The sequence below is a fragment of the Phacochoerus africanus genome, chromosome 1, assembly GCF_016906955.1.
Source record: "Phacochoerus africanus isolate WHEZ1 chromosome 1, ROS_Pafr_v1, whole genome shotgun sequence".
NCBI lineage: Eukaryota > Metazoa > Chordata > Mammalia > Artiodactyla > Suidae > Phacochoerus > Phacochoerus africanus.
The window spans coordinates 123,072,167-123,094,169 of NC_062544.1; the positions used below are offsets into that span (position 1 = coordinate 123,072,167).

At 39.9% G+C, this 22,003-nt stretch overlaps 1 protein-coding gene across 2 annotated transcripts in view; it reads right to left on the reverse strand.

Annotated features, from left to right (window-relative positions):
* Positions 1-22,003, reverse strand: part of FHIT (fragile histidine triad diadenosine triphosphatase) — a 1,432,969-nt gene that overhangs the window by 1,367,777 nt on the left and 43,189 nt on the right. For both annotated transcript variants that reach the window (XM_047778411.1, XM_047778405.1), the window contains exon 2: positions 21,016-21,064. The gene's annotated coding sequence lies outside the window, so the exon portion shown is untranslated. The remainder of the gene's footprint in view (positions 1-21,015; positions 21,065-22,003) is intronic.

Sequence of the window (22,003 nt, forward strand, 5' to 3'; positions counted from 1 at the left end):
GACCTGAGTTTTAGATTTCCTTAAATTGTCAGGCATCCATGTCCAATGACTGAAACTCCTACCTGAACAGCCATCTCCAGAATTTGAGCCATTGAGGTCTGGGGTGATAAAAACAAGAACTGTAGTTGGACTCGTCAAATAACAGATCAGCAACTCATGCCCCACTGATGGCAGGTCAGTGCTACAATCATCTTACTCCAAAGATAGCATAAAGATTTACACTGATGTCAAAGCTAGACGTTGCTCTGCTGCCAGGGAGCTTATTGTGTGAGTCGTACAAAGAAATCAACACCTCAGGAAACAGTTTTCTGAAAAACATCAATATCTCTTCTTTTCATTACTATATTTTTTAATGGATGTTTCACTACAACAACTTATTCTTAGAGGCTACACATCCTGAAATTATTCTACTCTATGAGCTCTACTTTGAAAACTTTTCATTTTTTTTTTCTTTTTCTTCTTTTTTGCTGTGCCCACAGCATATGTAAGTTCCCACGCTGGGAACTTAACCAAAGCAATGGCAGCAACCCAAACCACTGCAGTGACAATGGCAAATCCTTAACTCGCTAAGCCACCAGAGAACCTCAAAAACTTTTTAACTCTATAAAATTTTTTTGTCTAGTTCGCTAAAGAATCTATAGCATCTACAGACTTGAAACCTGATCTCATCACTTACTCCAACTAGATGTCTTCAGCTTTCTAGGTATATCTAACCAGTTATACTCTCACTGACTCAGCAGCTTGTTCGAATAGTCAGAGAAGAACTGATATGATGCTGATGAAGCTTAAGCATCAGGACTCCTAGTGCCTGGGCCCCAGGAGTGCTGGGAGTCACTGGGAGTCAGTGGTCTAGGTGAGAGGAGACACTGAGCATTTCCATGTAAGCATTTCTAGTAAAGAGATCATGACAGAAAGGGAAACAAATCATCTAACTGAATCATTGAAACAAATACCTTTTGCGTTTTAATTTTTTATTCATAATTTTTTATTCTTTTTCTTAAAGATGACTCCGTGAATAGTACAATCGTCCGATCCCACAAAACCTGAATCTGCCCTAATAGAGGCAGATATAAGTAATAATAGAGGAAGGCACGTATAAGTACTTCTCTACTTTGTACCCTTCATTGTTCAAGTATTCAACCTATTAGTAAACTCCTGGTCTTTAAAAATACAAAATAAAGACAGAGGGGCTAGAGAAAAATGCTTTTAAAAGTACATCTTTAAGACTGCTGATTTCCTTATGCATTTTCTAATAACAAAAATATGAAATAAAATGAAAACTGTTGAACTTTTGGCCCTTTGACATTTCTCCTCAACAACCTAAAACTTTCAAATGGATGGGATATCCACCTTCTGAAAAGGAGTATGTATTATTACAGCTCCCCACAATATCAAGCCTAACTGGATTTTTTTGTTTCTGTCTTTTTTTTAGGGCTGCACCCAAGGCATATGGAGGTTCCCAGGCTAGGGGTCAAATCAGAGCTGTAGTTGCTGGCCACAGCCACAGCCACAGCGATGCCAGATGCAAGCTGCATCTTCAAACTAGACCACAGTTCACAGCAGTGCTGGATCTATAACCCACTGAGTGAGGCCAGGAATCAAACCTGCATCCTCACAGATTCTAGTCAGATTTGTTTCCACTAAGCCACGACGGGAACTCCTGGCTATTTTAATCTTTAAAATAGTGAACACTGGCGTTCCTGTCGTGGCACAGCAGAAACGAATCCAACTAGGAACCATGAGGTTGTGGGTTCGATGAGGTTAAGGATCCTTAACCATGAGGTTAAGGATCTGGCGTTGCCGTGACCTGTGGTGTAGGTCACAGATGCGGCTCAGATCTGGCCTTGCTGTGTCTGTGGCTTTGGGCAGCAACTACAGCTCCAATTTGATCCCTAGCCTGGGAACCTCCATATGCTGCCGGTGTGGCCCTAAAAAGACAAAAGACAAAATAAATAAATAAATAAATAAATAATGAACATAAAAAGCAAACATTTCTCACATGACTGATATGTCTGCCTTAAACAAAAACAACCCTGGCCTAAAATTATTAGGAAGCAGATCAGCAGCCCCACTGGACTCTGAAGCAATATAATTAGGTAGTCCAACACTACATTTTGTCAAAAAGCTCTGACAACCTAATAACCAGATTGTCATCAGATAGACATTGAAAAATTATACTGTGTTTGTTCAGCATTAAAATACCACTGCTTCCTGGGGGGTTTTGTCCTATAAAAAATTGTTCTAATCTATGAGGGATGCATCCCATTGGTCTGGATGATGTTTAAATGGGCCTATTCTGCTTGAGGGATGGAGTAGGGAGTTTTGTTTTTATGTAAGGTTTAAGAAAGAATTATATGGAGGATCACCTGCTTGATTTGAATCATTAAAATTCTATGTGCTACAAGCAAAAGAATAAAAGGTAATGCTTATAATAGTGCTAACTGGTATTTATTGAGCATTAAGGTGTTGCCAGAGACCATGTTCAATTCCCTGTGTCACTGGACTCCTTCCAACAATCATCAGTGAGAGGTGCTATTGTTATTCTCATTTGCAGAGGTTTATTAAGGCTAAGAAACACACATCCCCCACAGTCTTAGCCACTGCAACACACTGCTGGAAAGAAAGGCTTAACTTGGTTTTGATGAGAGTGGGAAGGGGTGGTGGGAATGAGAGATGTTCTATTCAAGAAAATTATTATATGTTTGACCTCCCCAAAGAAGGTTATCCCGTGTACAGTCTGACGTGTAAGACAATCCTATGTGTAACATGGCATTGAAAGAGAAAATTTTATGGAATCTTTACACAGATAAGCAATTAAATATAAAAAGATAGAAATATTAAGATATAGCCTTAGGTTTCAAAATACTCTAGCTTCCATTTAATTAGTCAATTACAAGAGGTTATCCACTAACCTGTACAAGAATAAACCTTAGGGAGTACATTTCTAACATGACCTTTGGAAACTTAATATCCAAAAATCTTACAATTTTATCTATTAGAATATAAGTGAGTTATTCCATGTAAATCACTGTCAAATTTGCACATGCAAATTGTGTGGCTGAACTAGTCAGTGATAATTAAATGGCACCATTTTTTCCTATCCATGAAAATACCCAGACATCTTAAATGGCCAGTTAACCAATCCAGTCTTACAATTCTATGGCACTTTAAAGTTTCCAAAATATTTTCCATCCTATGGTTTTGCTTAACACCAATGACCCTATATTCTCCTTTAAACACCAAAAAATTCCAAATTTATGAACATAAGGTTAAGCAAAAGATCATATGCAAAGGAGTCCATACTATAAAATTCCATTTCTATAAAATTCAAAGCCATGGCAAAGCCAATTTGTGATGTTAGAGTCAAGATAGTGGTAGCTAGGTCGGGAGCAAGGTAGTAATTGGAAGATGCTATGTGAAAGTCAAGTCCTATATCTTATTCTGAATGCTAGTTCCCTGAGTGTGACCACTTTGTGAAAATTCACCAATATGTATATTACGGATGTGCAAGTGTACAAATCCTACATGTTAAACTCATATCAAAAGCTGACACAAAACAATCATTCTCTTCCCTTAGCAGCTTGCCAATTAGACCTAGAAGAACATCCGCACCAGGCAAGAGAGTGGGCAGTCTGAAAACACATAAAAGTTTGACTTTGCAAACTAAGGAGCTGCTGCCAGTCTTTCTAGAACCTCTTAGCTTTCCTTTCCCTCACAGCATCAAACAATTCATATAGGAATCCACTGTACTAATTCCTGTAATGGAAGTGTGAGGAGGCTCATGCATAGGTGATTATAATTGTGCCTTACAAATCCAGAAAATGTTTGCTGGGATTTAGGCCTCTGACAGCTCAGTGAGCAATTTAGAGCAACATAGTGAACTTTGACAGCAACAGCTCATTAACAATTGCATTTCAATGTAAACACTTGATACATTTTTAGAAACACCACCGGCTGATTAGGTTCATTTCACTTTAGTCAGAAGACAGTCTGTTAAATAGATTTTTCATTTTTCTCTCCCAATAATCAATTCATTAAATAGTAAGTTAAATGTTTTCATTTTCTGTTTACGTAAATATGAAATGTGAAGACAATGAGGGTCCTACATCAGTTTCTCTTATCCAAATCAGATTCCAATCTTTAGGAAAAACAGTTGTTAACTCTGTTTTGCAAGTCTTCCAAGACTAAAATACTAAGGTTATGCCTGTGCAGCTGTCTAGATAAAAACTGATGCTATTCCAAATAACAACTGATTTGCTGTTAATCAAATAACTGTTGATTTGGTCCCTAAAAGTAATAAGCAATCTACTAGTTGATTCAATCTTTCCTTAAAGCTAGACCACAGGAACTATGGGACAGTTACCTTACCAATGATGTTAACAGCTACACCCAGCACTGAGCAGTTATAGACAGAGTATTGGAACTGATTACTGAATGACTCACTTTACAAAGCTTGATGACAAATGGGGGGGTGGTTAATGATAGCTACCACTTTAGGCCTGACTTTCTTTAAGTTATCACTGTATTATTATTTTCACAAGACATATATGCATTTCAAGTAAGTTTATTTCCACAATTTTTTCAAAAGTTTGGATTTATTTTGCTTTGCTCATACCAAATACAAGGAAAGTGAATAATATGAAGTTAAAATGATATTCTTACCTTTACAAAACAACTTTTGGTGACACAGCAGCCTAATTAAATTATACGAAAACCCCAACCAAGTAATGACTAAGAATAATAATAACCTATTTCCCTTTCCTTTTTTTTTCTGTGTCTTGCTCATCAACAATCACGAACTTTTTTTTTGTCTTTGTGCCGCTTCTAGGGTCACTCCCGCGGGATATGGAGGTTCCCAGGCCAGGGTCCAATCAGAGCTGTAGCCCCCGGCCTACGCCACAGCCACAGCAACGTGGGATCCGAGCCGCGTCTGCGACCTACACAGCTCAAGGCAACACCGGATCTTTAATCCCCTGAGCCAGACAGGAACTCCAACAATCAGGAACTTTTAACCAATAAATAGACAAACACATACTGTGTGTAGTAACAGCCTCCCCCCAACATTAGGAAAAAATGCTTTAAAAAAAAATGATTTCTTTAGGAACAAGCAATCTTTCTGATAATTCCATGAAGCAAACAACCAAGTAAATATACTGTGGGACTAGAAAAGAAATTATCCAGAATCACAGGGCAGAAAAGAGCCCAAGATGTCACCTGAACTGTCATGTGCACATTACTAGCAAGTTTCATTTAATTCCACCATCTTTTTCTTTTTTTTTTTTTTAATTGAAGTATAGCTAATGTTGTGTTAGTTTCAGGTCTGCAGCCAAGTGATTCGGTTAGATATACATTATTGTTTAGATTCTTTTCCATTATTTATTACAAAATATTGAATACGATTCCCTGTACTATACAGGAGGACCTTGTTGTATATCTATTTTTACATACTGCAGTTTGTATCTGCTAATCTCAAACTTCTAATTTATTCCCCTCCCTTCCTTTCCCCATTGGTAACCATAAGTTGTTTTCTACGTTTGTGAGTCTATTTTGTTTTGTAAATAAGTTCATTTGTACCATGTTTTTAGATTCCGCATATAAATGATATCATATTTTTCTTTCTCTGACTTACTTCACTTAATGTGATAATTTCTAGGTCCATCTATGATGCTGCAAATGGCATTATTTCCTTCTTTTTAGTGGCTGAGTAATATTCCATTGTGTAAATATAGCATATCTTTAGCCATACATCTATCAATGGACACATGTTGCATCCATGTCTTGGCTATTGTAAAAAGTGCTGCTATGATCATTGGGGTGCATGTTTCTTTTTGAATTAGAGTTTTCTCCAGATATATGATCAGGAGTAGGATAGTTGGATCATATGATAAACTTTATTTTTAGTTTTAAGGAATCCTGGTGCTATTCTCCATAATGGCTGCACCAATTTACATTCCTACTAAGAATATAGAAGGTTTCCCTTTTCTCCGCACCCTCTCCAGCATTTATTTGCAGGCTTTTTGATGATAATTCCACCACCTTAGGCTGCTCTTACTCCCAAGTTCCCTCTCTCAGCTCTGCCTGAAAATAGACCCAACTCAAACGCCAAAAGATCCTACCAAGTAGTCTAATGCTAGCAAGCCCCTGAATCCTGCCACATCAAGTCCACTACAAACTGCAGTCACTTGTTCTAGCCAAATTATTATTTCAGAGAAAACTTCTATTTGTTTTGATAATTGTTTCTGTTCTTTGGAAAAAAACAGTTCAAAAGTAGACTCAGGTGCTACTTTAGGTACATGAAACAAATATTCTATTTATTCTATTTCTGTTCTATAATTTTATGGGTAGATGGTTGCTACTATTCATTCTGGTTGCTTTAGATACCATGCCTGTCTTACATACTCTAACCAGCATTAGTCCATGCTCACATGAGCATTTAATAAAGAAGAACCTTATGGCTACAAGCCTCATAGTTACCTCAAATTAAATACTACAGAGGAGGAATCACTTTCTCTGAAATGTAACCATTAACTAAAAGAAAAAAAAGCCTGGTGTGGTGTGAGTCATCTGTAAAGCAGGTGATTTACAATCCTGTAGCGTGAAGTAGGTGGCCACCTATAAAGAAAGACTTCAGGGGTTCTCTCTCCATCCCAATCAATGAAATGTTCCTCCTATGAGACAAAACTCAACATTCTACAGTTAAAGTCTGAAATGCAAATACACCCAGGTAAGTTGTTTTAAAACTTTAGTCATTCACATACTCCTTTCATGATTCTTATAATATCTGTGAACAAATGTTCTATCATTAATACAGTATTTTCCTCTTAACACAATTTTGCCAAGATCAGTTAATTTTTTGAAAGACCACTTTATATAATTACTTTAAATATAAAATACCTCTTGTATATAGCCAATATCACTTGCCATAAATAGAAGGAAGCCTAAAAAAATGAATGTGACTAACAAAAATGTGTCCACTTACATATTACATAAAATCATCTCATGTACCACATGAAATAGTGTAATAAACTGTTGATTAAATTCTCACTAAAGAGTAGGAGTTTCCATTGGGCTCAGCAGGTTAAGAAATTGACATAGTATCAGTGAGGAGGTGGGTTTAAGTCCTACCCTCGCTCAGTGGGTAAAGGATTCAGCATTGCCACCAGCTGCGGGGTAGGTACCCCAGATATGTCTCAGATCTGGTGTTGCTGTGGCTGTGGTGTAGGCCAGCAGCTGCAGCTCCTATTCGACCACTAGCCCAGGAAGTTCCATATGCTTCAGATGAGCCATAAAAAGAAAAAATAAAAGAGTAAATGAGTGATATCAGTGCTCTCAATACCTCTCTATCTTATCCCCTTATTAAAGGAGGAGCAACCACCAAAAAGTAGGAAGGGCAGTGAGAATCTGAAGGATCATGGGTGAAGGCTGGGTGTCACAAGCTATAAGAAATAAAGGTATGAATGAGCAGACTGTTGTTCTCCCCAAAATTATTTATATCTGGGGCTGTCCTTGCGTGTCTCATAAAGGAAGTCCCCTGCACTGTTTGATATGAAGGTCCTTTCTCCACGTCTATGCACCATCTCTTTTAGACATACACATCTGAGCTCACAAATTACCCATCACAAAGAAATCACATGCTGTTAATAGGTCTCTTCACTGTGGCTCAAAGTACAGAAAAAATGCCAGTCCCTGTGCTGAAACCAAATTTCTGGAATACTAACAGGGGGTCCCAATAGGAGGAGACATATTACCTAGAGGTCACCTCAATAACTCCTGGAGCAAGCTCCTAAATTCTTCTGCTTATTGCCACATTCACAACAAAGGGTCATGTATTCTAGCTCTCCCTGGATATCCTCCTCTCCAATCAAATTTCCAATAGTCTATCATTTTTCCATTGTGCTTAACATCTAGTTCTCATCAAAACAGGTGCCTAATTTATAGAAAAATGAAGGGCATGAATCCAAATGAATCAACAGATTAGCTTCATAGAAAGGAACACCTGCATGCCTAAGGCATGTCCCCAAATTATCTCAACACTGTCCAAAGTCACCAAGGAACATAGCACAAATCCCATCAGTGTGTCTTTTCAGAGAAATGACAAGCTCTCCTTCCCTTGCCCTAGCTAGATAAAGATCTGCTACACTCTCTCTTTAAAGTGTCTCCTCTTTACAAGTTGTGCAGTCTTGATCAAGCCACTTAACTTCTCTGAACTCCTGTTCCCTCATCTCTTAAATTCTGAAGAATAATATCTGCCCCATTGGGTACAGTAAAGATTAAATGACAGAATTCAAGAAAAGTGACTACCACATTACCTGAAGTATACAATAAGCTTAAAGATGCTAGCTGAATTTTCAGACCAGATCACAATACCATGATAAATATTAATGGCTTAATGGTTCCATGTTGTTACGAGGTGACACCCACATGCTTTCATTCACTGTCATAATGTCTTCCCTGTTTGCCAGAGTTTTTAATGTTTATAGGAAGAATGGAGCAGGGAAGCAGGACTATTGTCATGAAGGGGCACAGATTTACATGCAAAGAGCTCATGAATGCATCTCAACAAATGTATCCAGGGTTGATGATGACTACAAGTTGCTCCCATTTTGAAGCCCCTGAATTTTTCATCTCTTTCTTGCCATGAATCTCCTATACTTCTAATACCACGTTTCAAATCAGAGGGACAAGCACCTGCAGCCACAGGAGGGGATGTTTAGGATCTAATGCCTGAAATATTTTTCAGACAGAAAACACTCTCCCAGTGCCCCTACCCTGGAGATGGTAAACTACTCTGACATCTCAGCTGTTGCCCCTCCAAGCAGATTCACACACCTCTCGGCTAACACACCCTTTGGGTAGGCATCTAATCGTGTTTACAGTTATTCATTATGACTAGCTATACACAGATAATGCCTTTGGTGTCAAACAGAATGGCCCCGTAGACCCCTAGTCCAAGACAGCTGGAAGATACAGACGCACATTAAATAAGACACAGGCAGTAGAATCACATTCATTTCCTGGAGATGCAGAGAGACCGAAGCTGACCTGCTAGAGCCCTCCAGAGCTCCAGGGTGGGGAGGCACACAGCAAGCAGAGTGGAATCAAAAAATCTGAGGTACTTCAGGGTTAGAAAGCTTGCAGAGCAGCTTCTGTGGGTGTCCGCAAGTAAGTATGCCAGCAAGGAAAAACATGTTTTTCAGGGGATCACCTCGAACCAGAAGGACCAGTAGTCATTCTAAGTACCAGGGTATGCTACTGAACTTCTGAGTTAGTGTACATCTATTGCGATTTCATGTACCTCTCTGTGGAAGAATCACTCCAGGAACATAAGGGAGGGACATGCCTTTCAGCATCTGCGATCATCTAAGTGGAAAGCCATGGAGGGGTATATTGGGCCAGGGGTGGGATGCAAATAATGACCTCCAATCCTCAGCATCCATTAAGACGAACACTCTGTGTTGAAACAAGAGGAACTTGCATTTCCTCAAAAGGCATTTAGACACAGTAGCATAATTGGGAGTGAATAGAAAGAGCAGCACATTTCCCCACTGACACAGCTGTATTGAAAAATCAACCCGTGGCTCTAAAGGAAATGAGAAAACACAACTGGTGATTTCTAGCATGGCATTCATTTTTGTGATCCCTCAATTCTCAGTTCAAGTATAAACAGACTATCTCCCCCCTCTGAAGTAAGAAGGGGATTAAGTAGGCAGGATGCTTTCTGAGTTCTGTGTAGCATATGTTCATAAGCTATCCTTTTGTAGCATTTATGGATTCATTCTGGAGTAGGGTTAAGCCGGAGCAAAGTAATTTGGCATGCTTGCATTTGCTTTATCAGGAGAAGCAAATGCAGTCTATAAGGGGCCACCCTGACCTGAGTGGCAAAAAAGCTTCCTGGAATCCTCAGGGGGATACTGATTATTTTCCTTACAGGGATGCTCGAGCTGAGCCATTGTCCCTACAAAACAGTAAATGAGCTTCATGCAAATTATCCTCAGGAAAGTGGTGGCCCAGGGGACAAGAGTGATCATTATCACACAAACTTAATTTCTGACCAACTTCAACAAACACCCTGTGGTATCTTCCCTACCACACAACCTCAGGGTCAGCATTCGAACCATCCCAGCCTAAGGACCTGTGCTCTCCAAATCTGTACTTCCACTTCTTTATGCTACATGCACTCGATGGAGTACAGTGTAGCCCTTAAAGATGATGTGGTAGAAGAATTTTTAACATTCACAATACAACATTAAGTGGCAAAAGCAATATGGACAATTTTTCTAAAGATACATCTATATAGAGAACTGACTAGAAAGAAATACCCCAAATGTCTGGGCATCTCTGAGCAGTAGGGTTATCAGCAATTTCTATTATCTTTTCTTTTGCTGATCCCTTTTCCAAATATTCTAAAATGTAAATGTATTATCTTTGTAATAGGAATAAAGTAATTATAAAGTGATTTAAAGATACAGATTGGTGGGAATAACATCACCAAGATGGCAACATAGGTGTCCTAATGTTCTACTCTTTACAAGAACAACAACAACTATTCAAGAATAAGACACCACTGAGAGAATCATAGAGCATAGACATGAGGCTGAAGCACCCCCCTCCCCAATACCACAGAGACCAAGAGAAACTGCATCAGAAGTTAAGAGAAGTGGCTATATATTGACCACATTCCCACATCTCCAGGCAAGCATAGTACCACGTGGAGAGGTTTTTCCTGAGTCTCCAGCTCCTTCAGTGGGAAGGAGAACACAGTGGGTACAACCAGCACCCCCTAGAATTGTGAGTGTCATTATAACAGCCCCTGCTGTAATTTCACATCATGGAGATTGCAGTGGGATCTTTGGGTGTCAACCACTAGGAATCTGACTGTGAAGGAGACGTGGGCAAGGCTTGCAACAACCAGGACAGGGATCTTGGCAGACCAAGTTCATACCTGCAGTGCCCAAGTAGTAATCGTAGAGGGTCTGCCCCTGTGCAAAACCAAGTAGAGGGCAATTCTGACCAAGTAACCCAAAAGAGTACAGATCTACCTGATCCTCAAAAGAGGAATCTTTCAACCCTAAAACCCAGTTTGGCCACACCCAGACCAGGAACTGAATCAGTGCCCCACACACTGTTGAGTGTATATTCCAGTCCTCTCTAACCAGAAGGGCTGGAGAAAACTCCTGGAAACTGAGCAGCCCAGCTGTGCTCAACCCAAACCCAAGAGGCAGGCAAGCAGACCTGGTTGCCCCAGAGCAAAGCTAGTACCAGGGTTGGAGCATTTTCATGCTCAAGCAGGAGGACTAATTTATAGCCAAGGCTGAGGGGAGCACACTGCCCCTCCTGACCAAAGAGCTGGTTTGAGAAACTGAGAGAAGCCTGGAGTGACCCCCTCTCCCTTCAAATCTGGCAAGGGAGAAGTGACATAACCCCAAACTATTATGAAATGCTTTATTCTGCTACATCTGACCAGAAGGGCTGGAGATAACTTCTGGAAGCTATGTGGCCTAGTGACACTTAGACCAAGAGGTAGACAGAGCCAACAGTTTGCAGAGCAAAGCCACTGGCCTTGTTCAGTCAGGGAACCTCGGGCATAGGTCAGCTTGAGTTAAGATAACAATCAAGAGCTCCAACAGCTTTAGTGCTTCTCCCACAGCATCCAGGTAGGAAATGTAATTCAAAACTCCACACATTGCTGAATACAGCCATCATCTGTCTAACTAGGGAATCTAACCAGAGCACACAGGATGATTCGTAGCCCATTCAATAGTCCTATGCATACTGGCACTTAAACACAGAGAGCGCAGCCCATGGCAGCCCTAATCTGTAGGGCAAAACCAGTGGCCTCACCTGACCAGAGATGCATTTCATACTCTAGACTGATTCAGGACCCCAAACAATGAGCTGCACAGGCCCTGGGTCCTGTCCTGCTACTCTGCTGGGGCAAGGAGTCTAATTCACAACCCCATCTACTTCTGAATATCAGTCCTAACCATCTAGTAAGATTGACCATTGAATCCAGGTAACCATGGAGACAATCCCATAGCCTCCTCTAAGTAAGGAACCAAGCAAGGAGTCTTATCCAACTGTTCTCACCCAGTGGTACGACCTTCATCCCCATCCTCAGAACCTCCAACTAAGGTGGGCACCTGACCTACATCAAGCCATTCAAATCCCATCTCCCAGGAAAGAGGAATCAGAATGCAGTATTCTTAGGAGTTTCTACTAATCCCTTGAATGGGGCAGAGGGAGCTGCAGGGGCAGTCAGGGTAGCTGGGGCTATGCAGACTAGAGCAGCCAGTATGCTGAGAGAAGTAGTGATGAGATGATGTGCAGCTCCCAAGATAGTTACTGCTCTTCAAGACAGAGGCAGTGGGAAACAGTACAGAATAGACATGTTTTTCCCTTTACCTGTCCTGCTCCTGTTACCCCTTGAGGGTAGACCATGTCCTGGTCCAGTGCCTCAGGAGGCTCTCAGTCCTGCTGGCCCTCAAATCTGCAACCTGTCCTGTGGTCGAATAGCAAGTACCTCATCTTTTGTTGTTTTTGTTGCCATTTGTTTTGCTTCTTGAAAACAAATGTTTCCTAATACACTATCACAAGGATCAAAACTATGAACCCTCTTTCCCCACTTTGCATGGATGACTGCTGCCCCTCCTTGTCTTTCCATTAGATCTCAGCTAAAATGTCATTAACTCAAAGAAGTCCTCCCAGACCACTCAATATGAGGAAGTCTTCTCTGTTTTGCCTCCTGTTTTCTCCTATACAGGACTTAACATAACTTTTAATTATATTAGTTATGCTCTGTCTCTCTCTCGAATGCAAAATCATCATCAGGGCCCATGTTTCCTGCACCTCATACAGCACAGTCCTGGCACACTACAGGAAGTGAGCGGCATTGAATGCATAGGTTAGTCTAGTTTATGAGTACATATTCATTCATTCAAAATACAAATAATAATAGGAGTTCGCCTCATGGCTCAGTGGAAACGAATCTGACTAGTATCAGTGAGGATACAGGTTCGATCCCTAGCCCCACACAGTGGGTTAAGGATTTGGCATTGCCATAAGCTGTGGTGTAGGTCTCAGATGTGGCTCAGAACTGGCATTGCTGTACCTGTGGCACAGGTCGGTGGATACAGCTCCGATTCGACCTCTGGCCTGGGAACTTCTGTGTGCCGCAGGTACAGCCCTAAAAAGACAAAATAATAATAATAATAATAATAATAATAATAATAATAATAATAATACAAATAATCACCAAGCACTTAAAATTTGTAAGACCTCGTCCTTTCTCAATAAGGCACTAATGATTCAAAGAAGGACATTATGGAAAGACAGTTAACATCTACACACCAAACACAGCTAAGGGCCTATTAAATGGCCATCCCTTTTTCTGCCTTACAGGTAAAATCCCAGTTTTACTGGGGCATCTCCCCTCTACAAAGCCAAGTGCCTATGGAAGGTGAGATTATCCCAGCTCAGGGGTAAATCCTGATTAGTTTACACCAGAAAATGGCTGATAGCTGCTCAGATATCCCCCCTTTTAGTCCCTAGGGCAGCCACGCAGGAGCAAGGTCAGGGCAGCCTGAGCCCCACCCACACCTTCAACACACACACACACACACACACCAACCACCTCCAGCTGTGAGCAGCCTCTTGTGTTTACTTAATGTGCTGACCAAATGTTATCATGTTCTATGTGTTCTGTGACAAGAACAAAATTAGACTGCAAAGCACCAATCTAAGCCAATCAGGGTAATCCCATTCTGTGTGCCAGGATCTGATTTAGGAAGAAGTATGTAACTGTAATCAACCAAATGCAACCCAAGAAGAAGCCTGCTATAGGGGTTACAGGAAAAGCCCCTTGCATTTCAAAAGGGACATGCAAGAATAGACAGTCTCTTATGCCAGTGGATGCTACTGTATGTGCAGGTAGCTCCCCAAATGAAGCAGCTGTCTTAGAACCATGAGGGCAGCCAGTCTGAGGACCAAGTCAACATACCAAAGATGGCTGAGAAAAAAGAGCAAAACATTAAGACTTTGAGGACATTGTCAAGCCACTAAATTAACAAAACCTGGAAATGCCTCCCTTCACATGTCTAGTTCCTTGAGATAACTCATTGCCTTTATTCTGATGGGGTTTATTTTGTGTTCAAACATAAGTTAGTAGAGGAATTTGCAAAATAATTGACAATGCTTAGCAATCTGTCAACAGCTTTGTGTTCAAAATCCTCTCCCTGCTGCACAGTGACAAGCATCAAAGGCATCCTGGTGGGACCCCAGTTGCCTGGCACCAGGGAGAAGTGGATTGAGGTTGGATTCCTGACATTCAGAGCCAGGGTTCTGTAATGCCTTCCCATCAATCATGACAGCAATGGAGCTCAGCAGGAAGACATGGAGAGGGTAGGAAGCATTTTTTTTAATTACCTCATTATTTAAACCATTTTGAGTAGTCTTTTTGATTATTTGCAGCCAAAATCATCTTCACTGATAAATCTATCTTCACACAATTAGAGTAAATTTATGTGACCTCCTTAGAGCAAAAGGCTTAGGAGAAAATGGTACAGAGATTCATAATTCTACCCACATTTCTCCAAATCTTCAGATGATAGGTCTTGAGTGAATTTTTCCCGAAAAAAAGAAGACAATTGAGATGCCATGAAAAGTATTAATCGTGATCATCTGACACACTTTCTCCATCATGAGAGTCATAAAGCAATGGCAAATGTGGGGCAATATAATTTAAAGATATCAATGTGTAAGTTTTTTTTAATCCCTCCTATGTATATTTTTCCTTTCTTGGCTCAAGAACTTCAACAGAATTTGCATTCTCTTTATCTCAGAGGCATGTCCAAAAGCAGGAAGGTTATCTCTAACCCTCAAAAATCCAAATTTCACTAAATATTTTTCTTTCAAAAGCCTAAACTCTTGCTGCTAGACACCAACAGAAAGGAAATGGATAAAGATAAATTTGGATTATTCTGTTTTGTTTAAACTGCTCTCTTTCCTTTTATCTCTTTTAGATGGAATCGGGCTTTCCTGATATTGGGGATAGGTGGGAGATTTCCCAGTTCCTTAAAGTAGGGGAGGCTGGCACCCTCTTCTCTGGCAACTCTAGGGAACAAAAGGATTTTAGATGGGGATTGTGAGAGGATGCAGGGAAGGTAAATATTGGAGCCTTGAAACCACAGTGAAAGATCCCAATCTCCTTTGCACAGATACAGAAAGGCTACCCAAAACTGTACAGACAAAGAGCCTGTTTGAGTGACCAGTGTGGATTAAGAATCAGAGGGCCTTTTCCTGAATGTTCTGTGCTAGGTAGACCTGTAGCACTTTTGTATCAAAGATACTAAGTGAGCAGAAAACCTAAACCACTGAGATAGAACTTCCCAAATTTAAAGGGGAAAAACAAATGTAACCCAAGTATGCATGCATGCATGATTAAAGCTCATGCATGTAATATTTAAAATAATTTTCAAAATTAAACCTTTAATTCAGAATGCAAACTAGCTTTCTGTTTTCAATGGCTTGACATGTCATGAGCTCCCAAAGGATATCACACCATCAGGCCAAGTTTCACAGTTATTCAATATATTGCAAGTCCTGCTACCTTAAAAAAGGAAAAATAGGAGTTCCCACTGTGGCGCAGTGGATTAAGGACCCAGCGTTGTCTCTGTGGTGGCTCAGGTCACTGCTGAGGCCAATTCAATCTTTGCCTCTGAAACTTGCGTATGTCACAGGCATAGCCAAAAAAAAAAAGAAAAGAAAAGAAAAGAAAATTAACTGTAAGATAGACAGTTCCATAGCTAGTGAGCATTTTTTAAATATTCAAATAAAGGCAATAACAAGATGCCTTTATTTTAATTTTCTCTAAATAATGCCACACCCATTCATGAGAAATGACTATATTCCCCTCATTGTGCTGGGAATTAATTAGGACTGAATATGAAGAAGTGCCCTATCTGCAAGGCACTTTAAATAGATGAGATTCCCAAATAAAACAAAAGCATTTTCAAGTCACACATGGGATATAAAGTGAAAATGTTCTTGGAGGAAATCTTCTCTAATAATACTTACCTACTTCAGAGAGTGCCAGGAAGCTCTATTAACACTTTTAGATCTTCAAATAAAAGGACTATAGAAATGCAAAGTATTATTATTATAGATCTGAAATAATTTCACACCTAGGGATAAGAAAACCCCAGGCCAAATTTTACTGCTTCTCTCCTGCCTGATAAACAAGAAATGCCACAAGCATGGGGGAAGGAGAAGGATGGAAACCAAACACAACAAAGACATCAAATTTCTCCTTTATTCAGCTTTGTATTCCCCATAGATGTCACTTTTGTGGACTCTCAGAAAAAAGTGAGTCCTGGTAAGGTCAAGGTTAAGTACAGGGACAATTGTTCTCATTGTTTTTATACCAAATGAAGTAACAACCAGCTGAGCTGAAAAACATTACTTGTCCACTTCTATGGGGTACAGTTCCTCCCAAAGCACTTGCCAAACTTAAAAGTGACTAGATAAATTATTACGTGAATGATCTACCAGTACATTTTCACCTAAGAGGTCAAAAGTCACCTGCCTTAATGGACACCAGGATTCCTACTTGACAACTGAGAGCGCTGTGCAAGACTGTCATTTGTTGCTGCTGATGGACGTGGTGGTGCTGATGATGGTGGTGCTGATGATGTTGGTGATCATGATGGTAATGGTGGTAATAAGAGAGAGAGACGAAGTTCTCAAAACCTGCTGATCAATGGAATCACCTATGGGGTTTCTTAAAACACAAATTCTTGGTCCCCTTCTCAGATATACTGATTTCAAATCTCTGAAGACAGAACTCCAGTTTGGTTTTATTGGTTTGGAGGTGGTGGTTTTGTTTTTTGTTTTTTGTTTTTGTTTTTTGTCTTTTTGCCTTTTCTAGGGCCGCTCCCGCGGCATATAGATGTTCCCAGGCTAGGGGTCTAACCAGAGCTGTAGACACCGGCCTACGCCAGAGCCACAGCAACATGGGATGCAAGCTGCGTCTGCAACCTACACCACAGCTCATGACAACGCCGGATCGTTAACCCACTGAGCAAGGCCTCATGGTTCCTAGTCAGATTCATTAACCACTGCGCCACAAAGGGAACTCCTGTTTTTTTGTTTTTTAATGTAAAGGCAAGGTTAAGGGAAAACAAGAGAAAGCAACCAGTACCCTGGAGTTAGCAAAAATAAACTGTTAACACCCCAGACTTAAAGGAGCAGTTACTCGACTGTGGAAAGAGCTATAGCTGCAGAAGAGAGGCCCCAACAGGGACCAAGGCCTTCCTTAGAGGAATACAGCCACTGCCAATCCACAGGGCTGCAAGCAATGTACGGTATAATATTCCAACCTCATAGTCTCAGATTTTCTACCAATGCCTTCCATTGGCTAATCCAATGGAAATCACAAGAACAAAGGAACTCAGACAATTGCAGTTAGCCTCCAGGGACACAGAGACTTTCAGAGGAATAAGAGCTGGAGGCACAAATAGAGAATTTCAGCACAAGCACTATGCAGAGTTTTGTTTCTTTTTTTTTTTTAATTTACCTAATCTTTCAAACACAGCCTCATAAAACAAGGCCTCAATTTTTATCTGTTTAATAAACATATATAGCATGATTACAACAATAATACATTGACGTTACATAGCACTTTAGAATTTGCTAAGCACTTTCACATACAACATCTTTAGATCACCCGCACAACCACTCTATGCAGTCAATAGGGCGAAGATCAGCCTGAGTTTACAGAGGAGGAACATGAGATGGTAAGAAAAGTAGGTGTCCTAGAGTCATAAAGCTCACAATCAGCAGAGCCCAAACTAGAAGGCACGTTTCCTAACACTTAAGCTACGGCTCTTCCCACCATACTTTGCGGCTGCACTATTTATTCACAGTAAGAGTACAAAATTGATGTCCCTGTGAAAAAACCATTAACCAGCTTTGTTCTAGGCACTGCACAGAACATAGAAGTAGTCAACAAAACAGACACAAGGGGAAATAGAGCAAACTTGCCCATTCCATTCTTGGGAAACCACAAGAAATGCCAGAGACCTAAGTAATTGAGTTTTCAATCACATTTTACACACCATTGCCAAGAAGGTGTTCAGTAGGGCAAAGAAAAGTGCTCAGAAGAGGAATAAAAGTTCAGGGGAAAGCAGAAAAATATTTAAAGAGTTTTATCTTGGGATGCTGGAGTAAGTAGAAGGAAATCACAGCCCCTTCACAGTCCCCATGACACGAAGAGACCAGGGCCCCAGAAATTGGAAGGATAATCTCTTTGCTTCTCTTCTCATTTCCAACTCTACCCCAACATACACACATATCTTTTGAGAACTTCGAGACACAGACAAAAGTGACTTCTTTTTATTAAACGCAGGAAGAGTGGGGAGTCCAGCAAAACAGCCTGTTTTTGAAATGCTAATTGAGAACTCTTCACCTTTTGTCATCTACTGCAAAATGTTCAGCTACTTACATATATGATGGGAAAAATAATCAACGGCATTTTCAGTGTAAACCTCCAAACATACCCCATTGATTCCAAATATAGCTCCCTAATGTGTGAACTACTCTATCAATTAGGGTTCTGTGCTTGCAAGCAACAGAAACCAATTGACCAATTTAAGAAAGATTATGGGAAGGAAATTGGAGGCTCAGCAAATCCGAGGCTGACTGGAAAATAAGACTTGAAGACTATCAGTGGCTGGGAAATGGTAACTGGTACAGTGGTCTCATGGCAGGTACTGTCAGAGAAGAATGCCCACTGTGAAAAAGGAGAATCCCTTAGCTCAAGATTTAAATTCTAATGAAAAAGTCCCACACAACCAAGCCTGTGGTGGTGCACCCATTCCTAGACTGAGTGTAAGCTCTTGAGTAGAGTCCCTGGTGTAACTACTTTAAAAGAAAATCAAGTGCAATTAGAAAGGGAAAGCAGATACATGACAGGAAATAAAGAGAAGAAAGGAGAATTTCCTTTCAACTTACCAAGGCTTTCTTCAAAATTTCCTTAACCTAACTAGCTAGCAATAGATCACTCATTTTTCAAGACTATATTAATTAGTAGTTGCCCACACGCAGCTAAAGACAATGTTTACCCTGATGCCTACAAAACTTCAAGCTGACAACTTTTTACTTGCAAAGGCTTCACTTTTCATACTAACTGAAAGTTACCTTTTCATTTCATTCCTAAAGCCAAAGCAGAATTCACCCTTTAGTAAAACATGCACAATTTCCAAACATTATCCTGACACTTCAAAAAAGACTTTTCAATATATGCAATGAATAATTTCATAAAGACACTACTGTTGATGATGCTGATAATGATGACAGTAATATTAAGACCAGCAACAGTGAATAGCTACTGAGTACTCATCATGGGCCTAGACCATTTCTAAGCTCTTGACACATATTAATTCATTGAATCTCCTCAACAACCTTCGGAACAAAATAGTATTATTATCCTCACTTTACAAAGTAGAAAATTGAGACACAGGGGGTCCATGGTCCAATAGCTAATAAAAGCCAAATCAGGACTAAATCCATGTCTGACCTCGGAACACCAGAATAACAAAGGGTTTTTCTTGAGAGTAGAGGAAATAGACTGTAACAGTGTGAAAATACTTTACAAGAGGAATGAGAATACCATAAGTGTATCTAAAGATCACAAGGTTCTGAAGACTGCTACACCATCGCTAATTCCAAACATTAATGAGAATTTACTTCTAAAAACTATCAAGTACTGCTTTATTCCAAGATGTGGTCCAATGGTCCAGAGATATATAATTCATATGACTGAAAATAAGAATTATCTACTTCTTAAGATCATTTTTTCCTCACTAGCGGCCAGCCATCACAGAAAAATTCTAAGCCACCCAGCTTTCATGGAGCAGAATTTAGTCATCCCAAAGCAAATCATCAAATGGTATTTTTATAGCTCATATTTTGATTATCCAAACAGGGTTTTCTTTAATTTCTCTGTAAAATTCCTTTTCACCCTCAAAATAAACATTAAAAATTCAACCCCAGAAGTAGATTTGTCATAAAGTTAGGGATAACTTACAATATAAGGTAAATCAAAACAGCTTTTCAACTTTAACTAAAATGGTCACAGTTATGATTGCCGTAATAAAAATGACAGGGGAAAAAACCTGAAATTGTCAAAAACATAATTGATGATGAAAACAAATGTAAAATTATGGCATATTTCACCCTGGCCACCAAAGACTCTTGATGAAACTGCAGCCCTATAATTCCCCAGAATGAATTCTTTAAATTAAAATAGTTCATGCAGAACAGAAATTAAACAATGAATCAAAGAACAATGCTGTACAGAGGTATGCTTATAAATATATCTATGAAAGAGGAAACAATTACATTTTTCCATGTAAAAACCAACTAGATTTTAATGTTTCACAGGAGGCTGAGTAGGTGCTTTACCCGTTGCTTCCAACTTGGAAGTTCATTTCCTGTAACTCAGCGTCCACAGTGACTGCGTGGAATGAAATTAGTTACACCAAACTGGATGGCTTTTTCCTTTCTACAAAACTAGCTCCTCCATGCAATGACACAACTGACTTTCATGATAAATTTCATCCAACCCAACTGAAATGCCACTTTGCATTTTATCTTAAATGCCTTATTTGGCCAGCTGGTTTTATTTAACTATTGACCAGAAGTGGTACAAGCTCACTCTTTTCCCATCTAGCATTAATCTTAGTAAACCTAGCTCTATTGGAATGTCTTAACTGCCGAGAAGAAAGCAAAAGTCAGCAAGCATACAATTGCATTTGGCTACCCTCAGCACATCATTTTATTTCCTCCTGCTCTCTGCTAACTATTGCTCAGCACTTTTGCCTATGAGGGAGGACAAGCAGGTGGTTAAGGAAGTTGTCCTGTCAGCTATATCTTTAATCCGAGTGTTTAAATCTCTGAATAAAAGAAAAATCAATGTTGTAAAAGCAATGTTTGTCAAGGCCATGTAATAAATACACTTACCTTAACAGACTGTTCTCAGTGGATTTCCCTTCTTTGCTGAGTTTCAAAGCTACAGAGAGATAAAAACAAAAGCACTGAGTTTTCTGTGAGTAAAACACCAAACGCTTTCTCTCTATGTCTCTTAAGTAGAATTTCTATGTGCCATGGTATGTGATGCTAGCCAAATAAACCATTGATAAAACTTGCTCCTCATACCTCCTGCACAAGAGGCCAATGAAAGACACAGTCATAAATGTAAAACAGTACACATATCTACCCAGAATTGAATCAAACAATCCTAGCCAGATCTACAGTCAAATCTTTTGGGGTGTGAACTCCTCAATAGAATGGGCATGGCTTATAAAGTGTAGAGATGAAAACCAAATTAAACATTATGCAGCATACTAGATCTGACCAAGCATTTATTTTCTTACTTCTTTTACTGCCATCTTTCTTGCATATTCTACTTCCATTTCCCTGTAAGTTTTACTTGGGGGAGCCTATTCCATTTATATGAGGTGCATGGCTCTCCCACTCCAGACCTCACAGCTTGGCCCTATGAGTATGCATGTGCAAGCTTACAGACACAGTCCCCCTTTTTCTAGGTAGAGTGTATCCTTCTCTCAGTAGAGAGAAGCTCACAAAACCGAGAAAGCCACACTTGACTTTTCAGATCAAACCTTCACGTGTTAAATTAAGCTCCCTGTGACCAAAATATACGATATATAATGTGCTGGCCACACATAAGTTAATATGATAGGAGATGCAGTAAATTATAGTTGCTAAGCAATAGCAATAACTTAAGGTTTTAAGGGACTGATTCTATAGCAGTCCAACATGATTCATATGTTGACTCCACGGTCAAAAGTAAATGGAATATGCCTCTTTCATTTGCACCTACATTCTAACATCTCTTTAGGTGCAAGAGTTTGGAATGGTCAATACTCTATGGTTTTCCCATCATTTTCTTTGTTTTCCTTCAAAGTCCTAAGTAACTGCTTAAGCCCCA